The sequence below is a fragment of the Notechis scutatus genome, chromosome 12, assembly GCF_049901735.1.
Source record: "Notechis scutatus isolate UNSWTSFEM ecotype Mainland chromosome 12, rNotScu1.2, whole genome shotgun sequence".
Lineage (NCBI taxonomy): Eukaryota > Metazoa > Chordata > Lepidosauria > Squamata > Elapidae > Notechis > Notechis scutatus.
The window spans coordinates 9104728-9119225 of record NC_142020.1 but is presented as its reverse complement, the minus strand read 5'-3'; the positions used below and the strand labels follow the sequence as shown (position 1 = coordinate 9119225).

Below are 14498 nucleotides of genomic sequence, written 5' to 3'. Positions count from 1 at the left end.
TTCCGAGGTGGGTAAAATGGGGACCCAGATTGTTGAGGGCAATTGGCTGACTCTGTAAATGGCTTAGAGAGGACTGTAAAGCACCATGACGCGGTATATAAGTCTAAATGCTATTGCCCTTCCTTCCTTCCTTCCTTCCTTCCTTCCTTCCTTCCTTCCTTCCTTCCTTCCTTCCTTCCTTCCTTCCTTCCTTCCTTCCTTCCTTCCTTCCTTCCTTCCTTCCTTCCTTCCTTCCTTCCTCATTCTCCTTCCTGGTAGCACAGTGGTTAGAATGCAGTATTGCAGGCTGACTCTGCCCACAGGCTCAAGGTTGACTCTGCCTTCCATCCTTCGTGGGTAAAATGGGGACCCAGATTGTTGAGGACAATTGGCTGACTCTGTAAATGCCTTAGAGAGGACTGTAAAGCACCATGACGCGGTATATAAGTCTAAATGCTATTGCTCTTCCTTCCTTCCTTCCTTCCTTCCTTCCTTCCTTCCTTCCTTCCTTCCTTCCTTCCTTCCTTCCTTCCCTCCCTCCCTCCCTCCCTCCCTCCCTCCCTCCTGAAAACACATTTAGTGCCCCTTCCTTCCTTCCTTCCTTCCTTCCTTCCTTCCTTCCTTCCTTCCTTCCTTCCTTCCTTCCTTCCTTCCTTCCATGGTGCACAGTGGTTAGAATGCAGTATTGCAGGCTGACTCTGCCCACAGGCTCAAGGTTGACTCTGCCTTCCATCCTTCGTGGGTAAAATGGGGACCCAGATTGTTGAGGGCAATTGGCTGACTCTGTAAATGCCTTAGAGAGGACTGTAAAGCACCATGACGCGATATATAAGTCTAAATGCTATTGCTCTTCCTTCCTTCCTTCCTTCCTTCCTTCCTTCCTTCCTTCCTTCCTTCCTTCCTTCCTTCCTTCCTTCCTTCCTTCCCTCCCTCCCTCCCTCCCTCCCTCCCTCCTGAAAACACATTTAGTGCCCCTTCCTTCCTTCCTTCCTTCCTTCCTTCCTTCCTTCCTTCCTTCCTTCCTTCCTTCCTTCCTTCCTTCCATGGTGCACAGTGGTTAGAATGCAGTATTGCAGGCTAACTCTGCTGACTGCCAGCAGTTCAATCCTGACTGGTTCCAAGTGGACTCAGCCTTCCCTTCTTCCGAGGTGGGTAAAATGAAAACCCAGATTGTTGGGGGCAAGAGGCTGATTCTGTAAACCGCTTAGAGAGGGCTGTAAAAGCACCGTGAAGCGGTATAAGTCTAATACCCTGTTGTTATTGCTAGCTGCATGCAACCATTCCTAACCCAGCCAGCGGGGCAAAACCAGTGTTTTTAAAAAGCAGCATCTGATCTTCCTCTTTCTCTCCTTCGTTCCTTCCTTTTGCACTGGTGCAGCTCCCCTTTTATTGTAAACCCCGGAAGGCAGGAGCTCTCCAACGCTTGTTCTGGGGGGCGGGGGGAAGCTGCCCCAGGCGTCCTTTGAATTAAACAGCAGGGTTAAAGGCCATTAAGTACAACAAAGGAATGAAAAAAACACCCATTAAAGGCAACAAAAGAATGAAAAGTGAACTTTCCTCCACAGCCAGTGAAGGTGAATGGTTCCCGGTTTTGCACACCACTTCAGCTTATCTCAGACACTTGATAAATGTCTGCGAGGCAAACGCCTAGCTGGGGGGAAATCTCTCTGTCCACCATGTCAATTTCGATCAGTTTTTCTTTGGGGTAAGGCTGTTGAGTTCGGTTTGTCAAAGGCAAGTATTGTGGAAAGAAAAAGAAAGAAAGAAAGAAAGAAAGAAAGAAAGAAAGAAAGAAAGAAAGAAAGAAAGAAAGAAAGAAAGAAAGAAGAAAGAAAGAAAGAAGGAAGGAAGGAAGGAAAGGAAGGAAGGAAGGAAGGAAAGGAAAGGAAAGGAAAGGAAAGGAAAGGAAAGGAAAGGAAAGGAAGGAAGGAAGGAAGGAAGGAAGGAAGAAAGAAAGAAAGAAGGAAGGAAGGAAGGAAGGAAGGAAGGAAGGAAGGAAGGAAGGAAGGAAGAAAGAAAGAAAGAAAGAAAGAAAGAAAGAAAGAAAGAAAGAAGGAAGGAAGGAAGGAAGGAAGGAAGGAAGGAAGGGAAGGAAGGAAGGAAGGAAGGAAAGGAAAGGAAAGGAAAGGAAAGGAAAGGAAGGAAGGAAGGAAGGAAGGAAGGAAGGAAGGAAGAAAGAAAGAAAGAAAGAAAGAAAGAAAGAAAGAAAGAAAGAAAGAAAGAAAGAAGAAGGAAGAAGGAAGGAAGGAAGGAAGGAAGGAAGGAAGGAAGGAAGGAAGGAAAGAAAGAAAGAAAGAAGAAAGAAACAAAGGAGCTATCTATCAAATTTACAGCACATTTCTCTAAAATGTTATTTTCCTTTTATAGAAAATGGTTGGCTGGTGTCATCTTTGCCAACGGCTCATGCATTCCTGATATTCATTTCATGAATGGACAGCTTGCATTCCCTACAAAGGTTTGCAGCACTAATAGCAGCAGGCGTTCCTCTAACGTTTGTAAAATCTCCTTTGAGCCAAGTTCATCCCCTGTGACTTTGTGGCGTTGGAAGAAACATCCTTCTGGGTTCAGTTCCAAGTGGGGAAAAAGACACTGGAAACATGGAGGCTGTTTGGAAAGATGGTTTAATGGTGGACAAGACCACGTGGCTTGAAGCTCCAAAGAAGGAAGGATGGATCACATGCTTCAAGGTGAAGGAAGAAATCAAGAAGAAGGAGGATGGCTGAGAGTCCCTCGGTTTTATGCTCTTCTCGGTTGGGATTTGGATTTGAGCTTGTTTCTAATTGGCTGTCAGACTCCCATGGGGCCATGCAAGGGCAACTCTGTAGGTTGCCCTGAGTCCCAGGCTTGGTTGAGCTTTGCTGGATGATGATGTAATGAAAGGGCTTTGGGCAATTCCTATAGCTCTACCTGGAGATCTTTGTTATGTAAAATATTCTGTCCCAGGCCTTAATGGCCCACCCAAAGGTGAGGGGTGTGTGTGAGTTTCTGCTTCTGAGTTTCTACTTCTCTTTTTAGGTGAAATATTCTGCCTTTTTAGTATTTCCTAGGATATTTCATTTTTCTAGGAGAGGGGTAGGTGCTAATTTCCAACAGTGGATACCTACATTTTCCTTGGCAGAGCATGGAAAAGGTGCACCACCTTTTCTGGGGTGTTCTGGTCAGCCAGATGCCCAATTTGCACACCACACAATTTCAAAAGTATGAATTTCCCGTGACAACTATTTTTGCTTTATGACTGGCTGAGACCTGCAGAATTAAACTAAGTTTATACTCCACTCCAAATGAAAGCACAGGTGGTCCTCAACTTACAACTGTAATTGAGCTTGGCGATTACGGCCGTCAGGCATGAGGGTTGTAAAGCAAGTCATCATGTGACTGACCCGATTTTATAACCCTTTTTGGGGGGAAGTATTTGTTATGCAAACAAGGCACTTGTAAAGCAAGCCCTAAGTTTGTTTGCTAAAGGCTGGATTTTGCTGGAAACGGAAGGCAAAAATGTCATGGATTAAATGCTGCAAATGGCCATAAATGTAGACTGGTTGCCCCAGCACCCAAAATGCAGTCGCATGAGTGCATTGTGTGTGTGTGTGTCATCCTTCAAAACTTTGGAACCAGATCATCAATAGCTTCTGAAGGGTCTGTTACTTTGAAGGTTCATTAAGTGACTGTGGTAGAAGTTGAGGACTCTCTAACCTTCCCCTAGGACTAGATGACCTCCAAGGTCCCTTCCAACTCTGTTATTCCATCTTCATTTGGCAGAGTAAATTCAAAAGGAGCAGGACTTTATGGCAAGACGCAGATGGAAAGCAATGAAGACAGGGGTGTGATACGTCGTGCTTTTCCTAGAGAACATGGGGAACCTAGAACCTAGAATATCATGGTTGCTCTTCTCGGCGCTCTTTCTCCTGCTCGAGCCGGGGTTGGACTAGAAGACCTCCAAGGTCCCTTCCAAGGTGGAAGGGACCTTGGAGGTCTTCTAGTCCAACCCCGGCTCGAGCAGGAGAAAGAGTGCCGAGAAGAGCAACCATGATGATTAGGGACTGGAAGCTGAAACATACAATGATCGGCTGAAGGAACCAGACATGGCTAGTCTAATGAAGAGAAGGACCAGGGGAGACAGGATAGCAGTCTTCCAATATTTGAGGGGCTGCCACAGAGAGGAGAAAGGGGTCAAGCTATTTTCCAAGGCACCCTAAGGTCAGACAAGGAGTAATGGATGGAAACTAAACAAGGAGAGATTCAACCTGGAAATAAGGAGGAGTTTTCTGACAGTGAGAATGATCAAGTGATGGAACAGAAGATCCCTTCGGACATTGCGGGAGGCTTTCAAGAAGAGACTGGACTGCCATCTGTCAGAAATGGTGTAGGGTCTCCTGCTTGGGTGGAGTGGGGGTTGGACTAGATGACCTGCAAGGTCCCTTACCACTCTGTTAAACCCCAATACCATTTCAGACAAACGGTTGTCCAGTCTCTTTTTTGAAAGTCTCCCCTGTTTGATCACACAGCACCAAAGGAGGATGCAAGAGGCAAAACTGAGGCCCTGGAGCAGATCTGACCACCTGAAAGGGTCTCTCTTTTGCTCTGTGTAGCCTGGGAAGCAAAATCTGGGGGGGGGGGCATTCTGCCCCAAACAGAACTTCCCAGATTCAAAACAGGTGTCGGGTAGCTCGCTCGGCAAGTCGCTCCCCCCCACCAGCAGATATTCTGAGTCTGTAGCTCTTCTCCACCTGCCACAATGTGTTATTTCCGGTGGGTAAAGGAGACAAAGCATTTTGGGGTCGTGCCCTGGGGGTGGGCAATGCCACGTCAGGGCTTTCCGCACCTGTGCAGGGGAATTGCAGGATCCCTTTGCCACGAGCGAGCGGCCTCAGAATAGCGGGCAAAGGAGGGCCGGGGAGCGAGGAAGTGGAAGCGGAGATGAACGAAGAGGCAAGAACTGAATAAGCAAACAACCTGCCCGCTAAGTTCTCACTGGCGGTGTTTGTGTAGTTTGCGTGCGATGCTACATATTCAATTTTTTAATGCACATAGCGCTTCCAAGCTTATTGCTTGTCTCAACCCCCCAATGCTGCGCTCATGAATATCAAAAGGACCCATTTAATCATAAAGACCCTAAACTCAAGTAATCTTATCTTTCCTTTCCTTTCCTTTCCTTTCCCTTCCCTTCCCTTCCCTTCTCTTTCCCTTCCCCTTCCCTTCCCTTCCCTTCCTTTCCTTTCCTTTCCTTTCCCTTCCCTTCCCTTCCTTTCCCTTCCCTTCTCTTTCCCTTTCCTTCCCTGCCTTTCCCTTCCCTTCCCTTCCCTTCCCTTCCTTTCCCTTCCCTTCCCTTCCTTTCCCTTCCCTTCCCTTCCTTTCCCTTCTCTTCCCTTCCCTTCCTTTCCTTTCCCTTCCCTCTTTTATTCTTTTCTTCCTTTCTCTCTCTCCCTCCCTCCCTCCCTCCTCTTTTTGAAGACCCATCAACCAAACTCATGTTTTGCAGAGGACAATCATACATGGAATTCAACTCCCAGATTTCACCAATCTGTATAATGACTGGGAAATTCTGGGAGGTGATGTTCATATATCTTAACATTTGGCAAGGTTAGGAAATACTGTTCTAGAGGATCCCAGGTTTTTTTGTCTAGTCCTAACTGGACATTAGATGTCACTCAGTGGTGGGATTCATTTTTTTTACTGCCAGTTCTGTGGGTGTGGCTTGGTGTGTGTGGCATGGCTTGGTCGGCATGGCAGGAGGAGGATACTGCAAAATCTCCATCTCACACCACTCTATGGGAAGATTACTGCAAATCCCCATTGCCTCCTCACCCCACTAACCTGCTTTCCAGCTCTGTTCTCCTGTGCAGGGCAACCAAAGAAGACCCAGCCAATCAGCTGGGACTCAATGGGAGGCAGAGAATAGAAGGGGCGGGGCCAGTCAGAGGTGGTATTTGCCAGTCTCCAAACTACTCAAAATTTCCACTACCGGTTCTCCAGAACTGGTCAGAACTGGCTGAATATCACCTCTGATATCACTACATCTTCAGCCGAAGCATCTTTTACTACTGAAGCCTCAACATCAGCTGTTTTTTTTTTAAATGTTATCAATAACATTTTCCATCCAGTTGCTTTGGCAGCTAGGATGAGTAATCCAGTGGTTCTCCAGATGTTGTTGGACTATGGGCCCCATGTTCTGTCTTTTAATTGCTGGCTGAATATAAAGACAGTCAGGCAAACTTTACAAAGGCTTCCATACAAAGTTTCTTTATTGGGTCACAAGGCATCCTCGAAGTCTAACTCACGGTTATGTCAAGATCCATCTAATGTCCAATCTTTGCATAGCTGACTTCATAAGCGTGAAATTATAGCGATTTTCATCCCATAACGATGGAGCAAAGGGTGAGACACCAGCATGGGGCTGGGGTCCAAGCAAGAGTAAAGGAAACTCCCCCAACCCAACCAAGGGTCAGTTCAGTGACCAATCAGGATTACAGATGTGACCACATGACATGAACTACATTTCCCATGATGCATTAACCGTATTTACCATGAGGCATTGCCTTAAGGGGACAGCGCCCAATTCCCAATTAACTATATACTGTCTGGACAGCACACCCCATCACAAGTTGTACTGGCTAGTGTTGATGGGAGTTGGAATCCAAGAGAAGGGAAGGGAAGGGCTCATGGTTTGGGGTTCGATGGGAAAATTAAAGAAATCCCCTTGAGGAGAGACCTCCAAACTTGGCAACTTTAACCCTGGCAGACTTTAACTCCCAGAATTCCCCAGCCAGAGTTGAAGTCCGCCAGGCTTAAAGTTGCCAAGGTTGGGGACCCCACTGCTCTTGAGCACATTTCCTTCAACAAATGTGAGATACAAATGTTGAGAACAGGCCTTTGTTACAGGAATCCACCTGGTTCTTTGAGGCAACAGGCTGTACATTTCCTTGATTTATGTAGTTCTTAAGGTTGAGAAGAAGCTTGGAGGTTTTTCTAGCCCAGAGTAGGAATCTTCAGGCAAACGCAATTAATACAACGCTTCCCATTCTATTTCATAATATATAGGTCTCCTGCTTCATGAAAGAAAAAGAAAAAAAAAACCACACCATCTGGTGGAATTTAATGAAGGACTCGAGGCTGCAAGAACTCCTCTGATTTTTAAAATGGCGCAAGAACATTGTTGCAAAAGAAAAAGAAAAAAAATATGTTCTCCTACAATGTCTCTGACTTAACATAAGATGACATCCCTTCCCCCTAGGTCAGGGGTGTCAACACACGTCATCATGGCAGTGTCATGTGATGTATCGGGACTTTTCCCCCCTTCGCTAAACCGGGTGGGGGGTGGGGCCAGCACGTGACACATCTGGCCTGTGGGCCACAAGTTTGACACCCCTGCCCTAGGTAGACCAGATCAGGAAAGCAACTCCACAGGAAGGCTAAAACTACCACGTTTCCTCGAAAATAAGACCCTGTTTTATATATTTTTTTGCCACCAAAAAAAGCATTAGGTCTTACTTTTGGGAAAACAGGGTACATTTATTGAATCCACTGACTAAGCTCACTGGCACGCATCGCTCCTGGCTTCCTTTTCGCTGTCAGAGACCTTCAGGAGCTTCTTCTTCTGCAGCCAGCAAGGCTTTCCAGAAGGCCTCTGCAGCAGATAACAGCTCCGGATCGATCCAGAGCTTGGTTATCATCTACAGAGGCCTTCAGAAAAGACTTGCCAGCCTTGAGGGCTGCAAAAGAAATGGGCCGGTGAGGCAGGTGTCGGGGTGTGTGAGGCCTGGCTACAACTGTCAAAAGGTAAGCAGTAGGGCAGCTCCATCCCCACCCTAGCTTAATTTTTACCTGTGCACTCTGGAGTGGGCGGGACCTTAATCAGGGCTTATTTTGGGGGATACGGCTTATATTGGGCGCACGTGTAAAAATCAAGCTAGGACTTAGTTTCAGGGTAGGTCATATTTTTGGGGAAACAGGGTATATTTATTGAACTGGCTGTCATCCCAGAATTTTGCATATCTGTTGGTGCTGGAAACCCTCTGAATCCTTATGTTGCAGTGAATCGGGTATGTATCTGTCTGAGCCACTTCTCAATGTTATCTCATTGCTCTGGACTTAAGAGATATTTGATCCTCGTTGTCCTGGCCACGGAGCTTACATCTGTCTGCCAAGGTCATCTTCCTTACAGTCTACCCCACAGATAATGGTGATTCCCCACAACTGTGCGTATAAATCCATGGATTAAAAACATCAAAATAAATCTTGGTTCAAATCGCACAGAATTCGGAATTACTGCAGACTCTCTACCATCCCTTTGAATTACTGGCAAAAATGATTGGTCGCTCTGCAGCCCCTGAGTGAGGAAGGGTGGAAGAGGTGGGAACGAGAGAAAGAATGGCAAAAGGAAAAAGGGAAGAAAGGCAGCAGGAATAAAAATCAGGAGGCCATAAAAAAGAAAGAAAGAAAAAGATTAAAAAAAAAAAAACTGGAACTGGGAGGAGGGTAGAGGAAAAAAAAGAAATCCCAACAGAAATCATCATCCATCATCATCATCTCTACAGGAATGCAAATCTTGTCCTTTTACAATAAATGGGAAACCTTTTCTGAGCTTTTTGCTAAGCATGGGAGAAAAAATGAAAGGGTGATTTCTGGGTTTGAGATGAGAAAGGGTTGAATATGGTTACTTTAGAAAGGAACTACGTCCTATTAAAGAGGAAAGAGAGCTAGTAAGGTTGCCATTATGGAAAGAAATGATATCTAGCATCTTTTATTCTTTTTCCTTTGCTCTCTTCCGTCTTCTGCGCTTTTTCTTTCATCTTTTCTTTTTAAACTTTTTTTTAAAAATTTTCGTGTTTATTTTTTTAAGGCTGAAAAAAAAAATCTAGTTAAAAGAAAAAAGAAAATCTACTGGAATGCAAGTCTCCTTACCAAGTGGGCACTGGGCACTGACCAGTTGAATCCCGTAATAGCTGCTCTTCACGTGAATTTTCTTTCCTTCGGATCCTTGGCTTTCAAAGGCAGCTCCGGCTGGAGGCTCTTCAGAGGAAGGATGGTTTCAAAGCGAGCCCCATCCTTTACAGAGCAGGACACGGGGCTAACCTGCAAGAGAAGGCAAGAAGGTAAGGAAGGTCCTGTTGGGCTGAATTAACTACTGTAGCTTCTACACAGTGTTCTTCAGGTGTTCTTCGATAGGGTAGCCAATCAATACAAAAGTTGCCATGGTGCTTCTAGGTCTCAGCTCACCTCCGAAACAAGAAGTTCAGAAACTTCAGAAGTTAGAGGAGAGACCATTCAATGAAGCCTTTGTTAGCATGGCTGCTAACAAATGTCAGGTGTTTATTGGGGGTTACTTCATCCCTGAAGGTTTTAAAGAAGAGATTGGACGATCATTTGTCTGAAATGATAGGGCCTCCTGATTGAGGAGGGGGTTGGACTAGAAGACCTCCAAGGTACCTTCTAACTCTTGTTATTCTGACTCCCAGAACTCCCCACCCAGAATTTGGGGAGTTGAAAGTCCACACATCTTAAAATTGCCCGAGTTGAGAAAACATTGTTGTATTGGCTGCTAAAGGGAAGGAAGGCGAGAGTGACTTCAGCTGGGAACTAGGACATTTCCCCAAGTCGTTTTCAAACTTTGAAAGAGGCAGCATGGGAAAACCCGCAATATCATTTAGAATAGAATAGAATAGAATAGAATAGAATAGAATAGAATAGAATAGAATAGAATAGAATAGAATAGGGTATAGAATAGAGTAGAGTAGAGTAGAGTAGAATAGAATAGAATAGGGATAGAATAGAATAGAATAGAATAGAATAGAATAGGGGATAGAATAGATAATAGAATAGAATAGAATAGAATAGAATAGAATAGAATAGAATAGAATAGAATAGAACAGAACAGAACAGAACAGAACAGAGAAGAATAGAATAGAATAGAATAGAATAGAATAGAGGATAGAATAGAATAGAATAGAATAGAATAGAATAGAATAGAATAGAATAGAATAGAACAGGAGAATAGGAGTAGAATAGAATAGAAATGGAGAATAGAATAGAATAGAATAGAATAGAATAGAATAGAATAGAATAGGGATAGGGGATAGAATAGGGGATAGATAGAATAGAATAGAATAGAATAGAATAGAATAGAATAGAATGAATAGAATAGAATAGAATAACAGAGTCGGAAGGGACCTTGGAGGTCTTCTAGTCCAACCCCCGGCCTAGGCAGGAAACCTTACACCACTTCAGATAAATGATTCTCTTCTTAAAAACCTCCAGGGATGGAGCATCTCCCAACTTCTGAAAGCAAGATGTTCCACTGATTAATTGTTCTCACTGTGAGGAAATTTCTCTTCAGTTCTAGGTTGCTTCTCTCCTTGAGAAGTTTTGGATGCTTCATCACTGAAGGTTCTTAAGAAGGAATTGGACAACCCTTTGTCTGAAATGGTATGTAGGGTCTCCTACCTGAGCAAGGGGTTGGACTAGGAGACCTCAAAGGTCCCTTCCAACTCTGTTATTCTGTTATTCTAATATATCATCATCAACACCCATAGCAGCTTTAAGAAACACATCTTGAATGTTTAATTTTAATGCTATCAATAACGTCAGGAATTAATTGCTGATGCTCTTCTACTCTCTATAGCTGCAAAGTAGCAAAGGAAGGTTTTTTTTCCCCCTTGTTGACCTTCCCTTGCCCAAACTGGCATCGGTGCAGCCCACCCAGGGCTGCCCAAGGAGTAACAGCTTGATGCAATGAAGGACTTTTCAGCCAGATCAGGAAGAAACACTTGCTCAGCTCAATCTTTGTGCCGAACAGCTTGGGACAAAAGATGCCCAAGGAGGAAACCAATGGGAAGATGGCCAGATGATACTATCAGGACAAGGATGGTGGCAGCTGTAGGCCTGGGGAGAAAAAGAGGAGGAGGAGGAGGAGGAGCATCAGGGTATGCAAGGATGAAAGTTTACAACCAGTAGATCACTTAAGGGTGAAGGAATTACACCTGGCACAGAGTAGAGGGAGCTATGGAGATGACCTTGGAGAAAGAAACTACAAGCTGTTGGTGCAGAAGAAACATGCTTTAAGATCTGAGAGAGAGGAAACTGTTGTGGTTCTGATTCTCGAGCCTGTGCTGTTAGAGAAGAGGACTCGGAAGATGAGGAGGAGGAACTGGGAATGCCTTCCTCCCCAGGACCTTCCTCTCTGGCAATGCCTTCCTCCCTGATAATGCCTCAGGTTTCATCAGACAACCGAGAGGAACAGCCTGAGATCAATCAGGAGGAAGGCATATCGGCAGCCCCTGACGGGGAGTCAAGAGGAAGAATGTTGGCTTGATCCTAGGCAGCGTCGTAGGGAGAAACGTGAGCAGCAACGTAGGAGGCGTGGGAGGGTCAGAGAGTGAGCTGAGTCATTGAGCCACACCCCACAGGGGATAAAAGTGGGTGTGTTGTCGGCTGGAACTTTGTACGGGACAAAGTTTGATCTTACTTCAGGTTTTCTTTGTGAATGATTTTTGTGGTCTGCCTTGTAATTTTCTGTAAGTAGCTTTTTACTTGTTATCAGTTCGGACTTGGCAGTCAGAGCGTGTTGGAATGCCAAGGACATTATCAGTTCCAAAGAATTAACTCTGTGAAGTCCGAGCCAGCCTGCCTGCCTGTGTTTGTGTGAGTTTGTACTCTTTCATCTTTTGGAAAGGAGAAAGGTGAGACAGAACAGGAAACTACAGGCAGTCTTTGACTTACGATTCAACTGAGTCCAACATTTCCGTGCCTAAGCAAGACAGTTGTTTAACAAGAGCTTTTCCCTCTTTTACGACCTTCCTTGTCACCGTAATTAAGTGAATCACTGCAGTTGTTAAGTTAGTCACGGGGTTGTGAAGTGAATCTGGCTTCCTCATTGACTTCCAACTCTGTTAAACTGTTAGGACTACCTGTGTTATTAAGAGACCAAGACTAGAAAGATTAAGTTATCGTAGCCTATTTTAATAAACCATAGCTCTAGTCTTTTTTTTTTTGAAGTCAGTTTTTTTTTAATCTGCTCTACTTTGTAGGGCCAATCAATCCTACAATTTCTCTCTTCTCTTCTCTTCTCTTCTCTTCTCTTCTCTTCTCTTCTCTTCTCTTCTCTTCTCTTCTCTTCTCTTCCCAAATTGTTGGGCAGAGAAGTTACTCTGAATCTCTGAAGTCCACAAATCTTAAAGTTGCCAAGGTTGACCCCTGCTCTTTGAACCAGTTGCTCTTTCTCGGAACAACACACCTCCCGGGGTTTTTTTCTGATGGGGGGATTAGAAAGCACGAGATCAACTTCTCCCCCTATCCCAAATGGGGGTACACACCCCCTTCATTCCCTAACAGGAAATATATCTGCTCCCAGATCATTTCAAGGAGAACTTTCACCACTCTTCCCTGGGGCAAGTGTTTTCGTCCAAGGAGAAGGGTGATTATCTCAATGAAATATCAGAATTGACATTCCTCAAGTCTCGAGCACGCCAAGCTATTGGTTTCCAAAATGGGTGGTTTTGATCAGATAGCCATGGGTTCCCAACCTTCTACCCTGTTTTGGTAAAAGGGTTTGGGTGGAGATTTCCACTATCCCGATCCAGTCGGAAGTAAAGAACGGCTGGTTGCAGAGACACCAAGGGAGACCTCTGTGTTCTGAATATCCCTCGGTGGAAGTCATAACTCTCCTTTTCCTTCTTTCCAATCCCAGGGAATGCTGGGAAGAGGCAATATAATGGGAAGTCAGGATTCTCTTCGTTTCTCCGTCAACATGACTTTAAGATCTAACCGAACAGAACTGAGATCCAATTTGGTGTAGTACAGGAAAGATTGATTCCAAAAATGAGCCAGGAGTTGCTTGTATGCTCATGATCCTAAAGCCGTGATGGCAAACCTATGGCATGCATGCCGGAAATGGCATGCAAAGCCATCTCCGCCAGCATGCGAGCTGTCGCCCCGGAGCAGGTTTACAGGCAGATCATCGGGTAGCTGCCACGCATGTGTGGGGGGGCATGCATGGGAGATGCGCATCCCTGCGTAGAAATGCACGGGGCACACGGGATGCATTGCCTTATGGGTGCTGGCGCGCACACACTTTTGGCATGGGAAAGGTTAGCCATCACTGTCCTAAAGTGATGATGATATGATGATGATTTAATCCATTGAGTTGCATCCAACTCTTGGCAATTCTATAGGCCATATCTTCTGATCTTGCACTACTTTGAGTTGTTCTACGTTCTGATTGGGGTCAGCTTTGATGGTGTCCAGCCACCATTCTTCTTTGATGGCCTGGTTTCCTTTTACTGCTAATTCTTCCTTTCTGGTGTTTTGGGAAAATAAAGTTTACCTCCTCCTTTTTCTTCCTTTCCTTGGGATGGATGGAACCATGGAAGCCAAAGAGGCTGCATATGGAAGAGAGAAGTTTGGAAAAGTCGAGAGGTTCACACCCACTTCCTGGGCAGTTCATCCCTAAAGAAGGCAAGGACACCATTTTTCATTCAGGGGGAAACTCATCCAGATTCTCTTCCCCTTTGGAAGGAAACAGGGGAAGCTGAATTTGCTTAACCATCTGCAAGATGGTTTTACATTGTGTAAGCCACCTCGAGTCGCCATGTGCAATATAAATAAAATTAATTAAATAAATAAATAAGATTCACTTCATAACTGCAGGGATTCATCTAACAACCATGGCAAAATAGTTATAAAATCAGGTACGACTCCCTTAACAACCGCCTGGCTTAGCAGTGGAAATTCTGCTGCCAGTTGAGGTCGTACGTCAAGGACCAGCTGTAACAATACATTAAAATGTACAACAGTTGTGTACCTAAAGTTCCTTAACGGCTCCTGAGGATACACTGACCTCTTTTCCCCTTCCTAACTCCACGCCCCCCCCCACAAAGCCCCGCCACTGCCCGGGTCCATTTAAACAGCTTTCTATATTTAATCTTGCCTTTGAGAGCAGGTGCCGTTTCAAGGATTGGGTTAATTCGTAACCCATCAGCAGGTCTGTGCTAGAGATCCTGGGACAGATTGTAGAGGCCTGTTACTTCTGGGATGGTAGGGCGAAGGGCTCTCTTGATGGCAGGATAAGGGAATTCCCTCGGCACGTTTCAAACCGAGTTTTCATCCTGGAAAGCTTGAAAGTTTTGGTCCTAGCTGAAAGGTCAGCTCATCCTTTCTCCATCCCAATCAGAGGTGGTCTTCAGCAGGTCCTGATCAGTTCTGGAGAACCGGTAGTAGAAATTTTGAGTAGTTTAGAGCAGTGGTCCCCAACCTTTTTTGCACCAGGGACCAGTTTCATGCAGAAACACTTTTTCAAGGACCAGGTAGGGGTGTGAAGGTTCCAATAACAAAAACCTTAATCAATGCTGGGTGTTTTGTCTCCATGTGGTGGCGCAGTTTTGATGGTTTCATGGCTTCATCGTTGTCTCGTTTACCCTTTCCAAAAAAAAACTCTCCAGTGAACTCTGTTTCTGGCTCATTTTGTAAGGGCTAGCTTGCAGTGCTGATGCAGGATAAATACGCGCCAAAGAGTCAAGCACGGAAGT

General features: G+C 45.0%; 1 protein-coding gene across 4 annotated transcripts in view; it reads right to left on the bottom strand.

Moving 5' to 3' along the window:
* Positions 1–14498, bottom strand: part of PRR35 (proline rich 35) — a 34628-nt gene that overhangs the window by 8376 nt on the left and 11754 nt on the right. For 2 of the 4 annotated variants that reach the window (XM_087973231.1, XM_087973234.1), the window contains exon 1: positions 8881–9061. The exons of 1 other annotated variant lie outside the window; for it this stretch is intronic. The gene's annotated coding sequence lies outside the window, so the exon portion shown is untranslated. Of the gene's footprint in view, positions 1–8880; positions 9062–14498 lie in introns of those variants that run through there. One more of the 4 variants, XM_087973233.1, reaches the window with a different exon arrangement.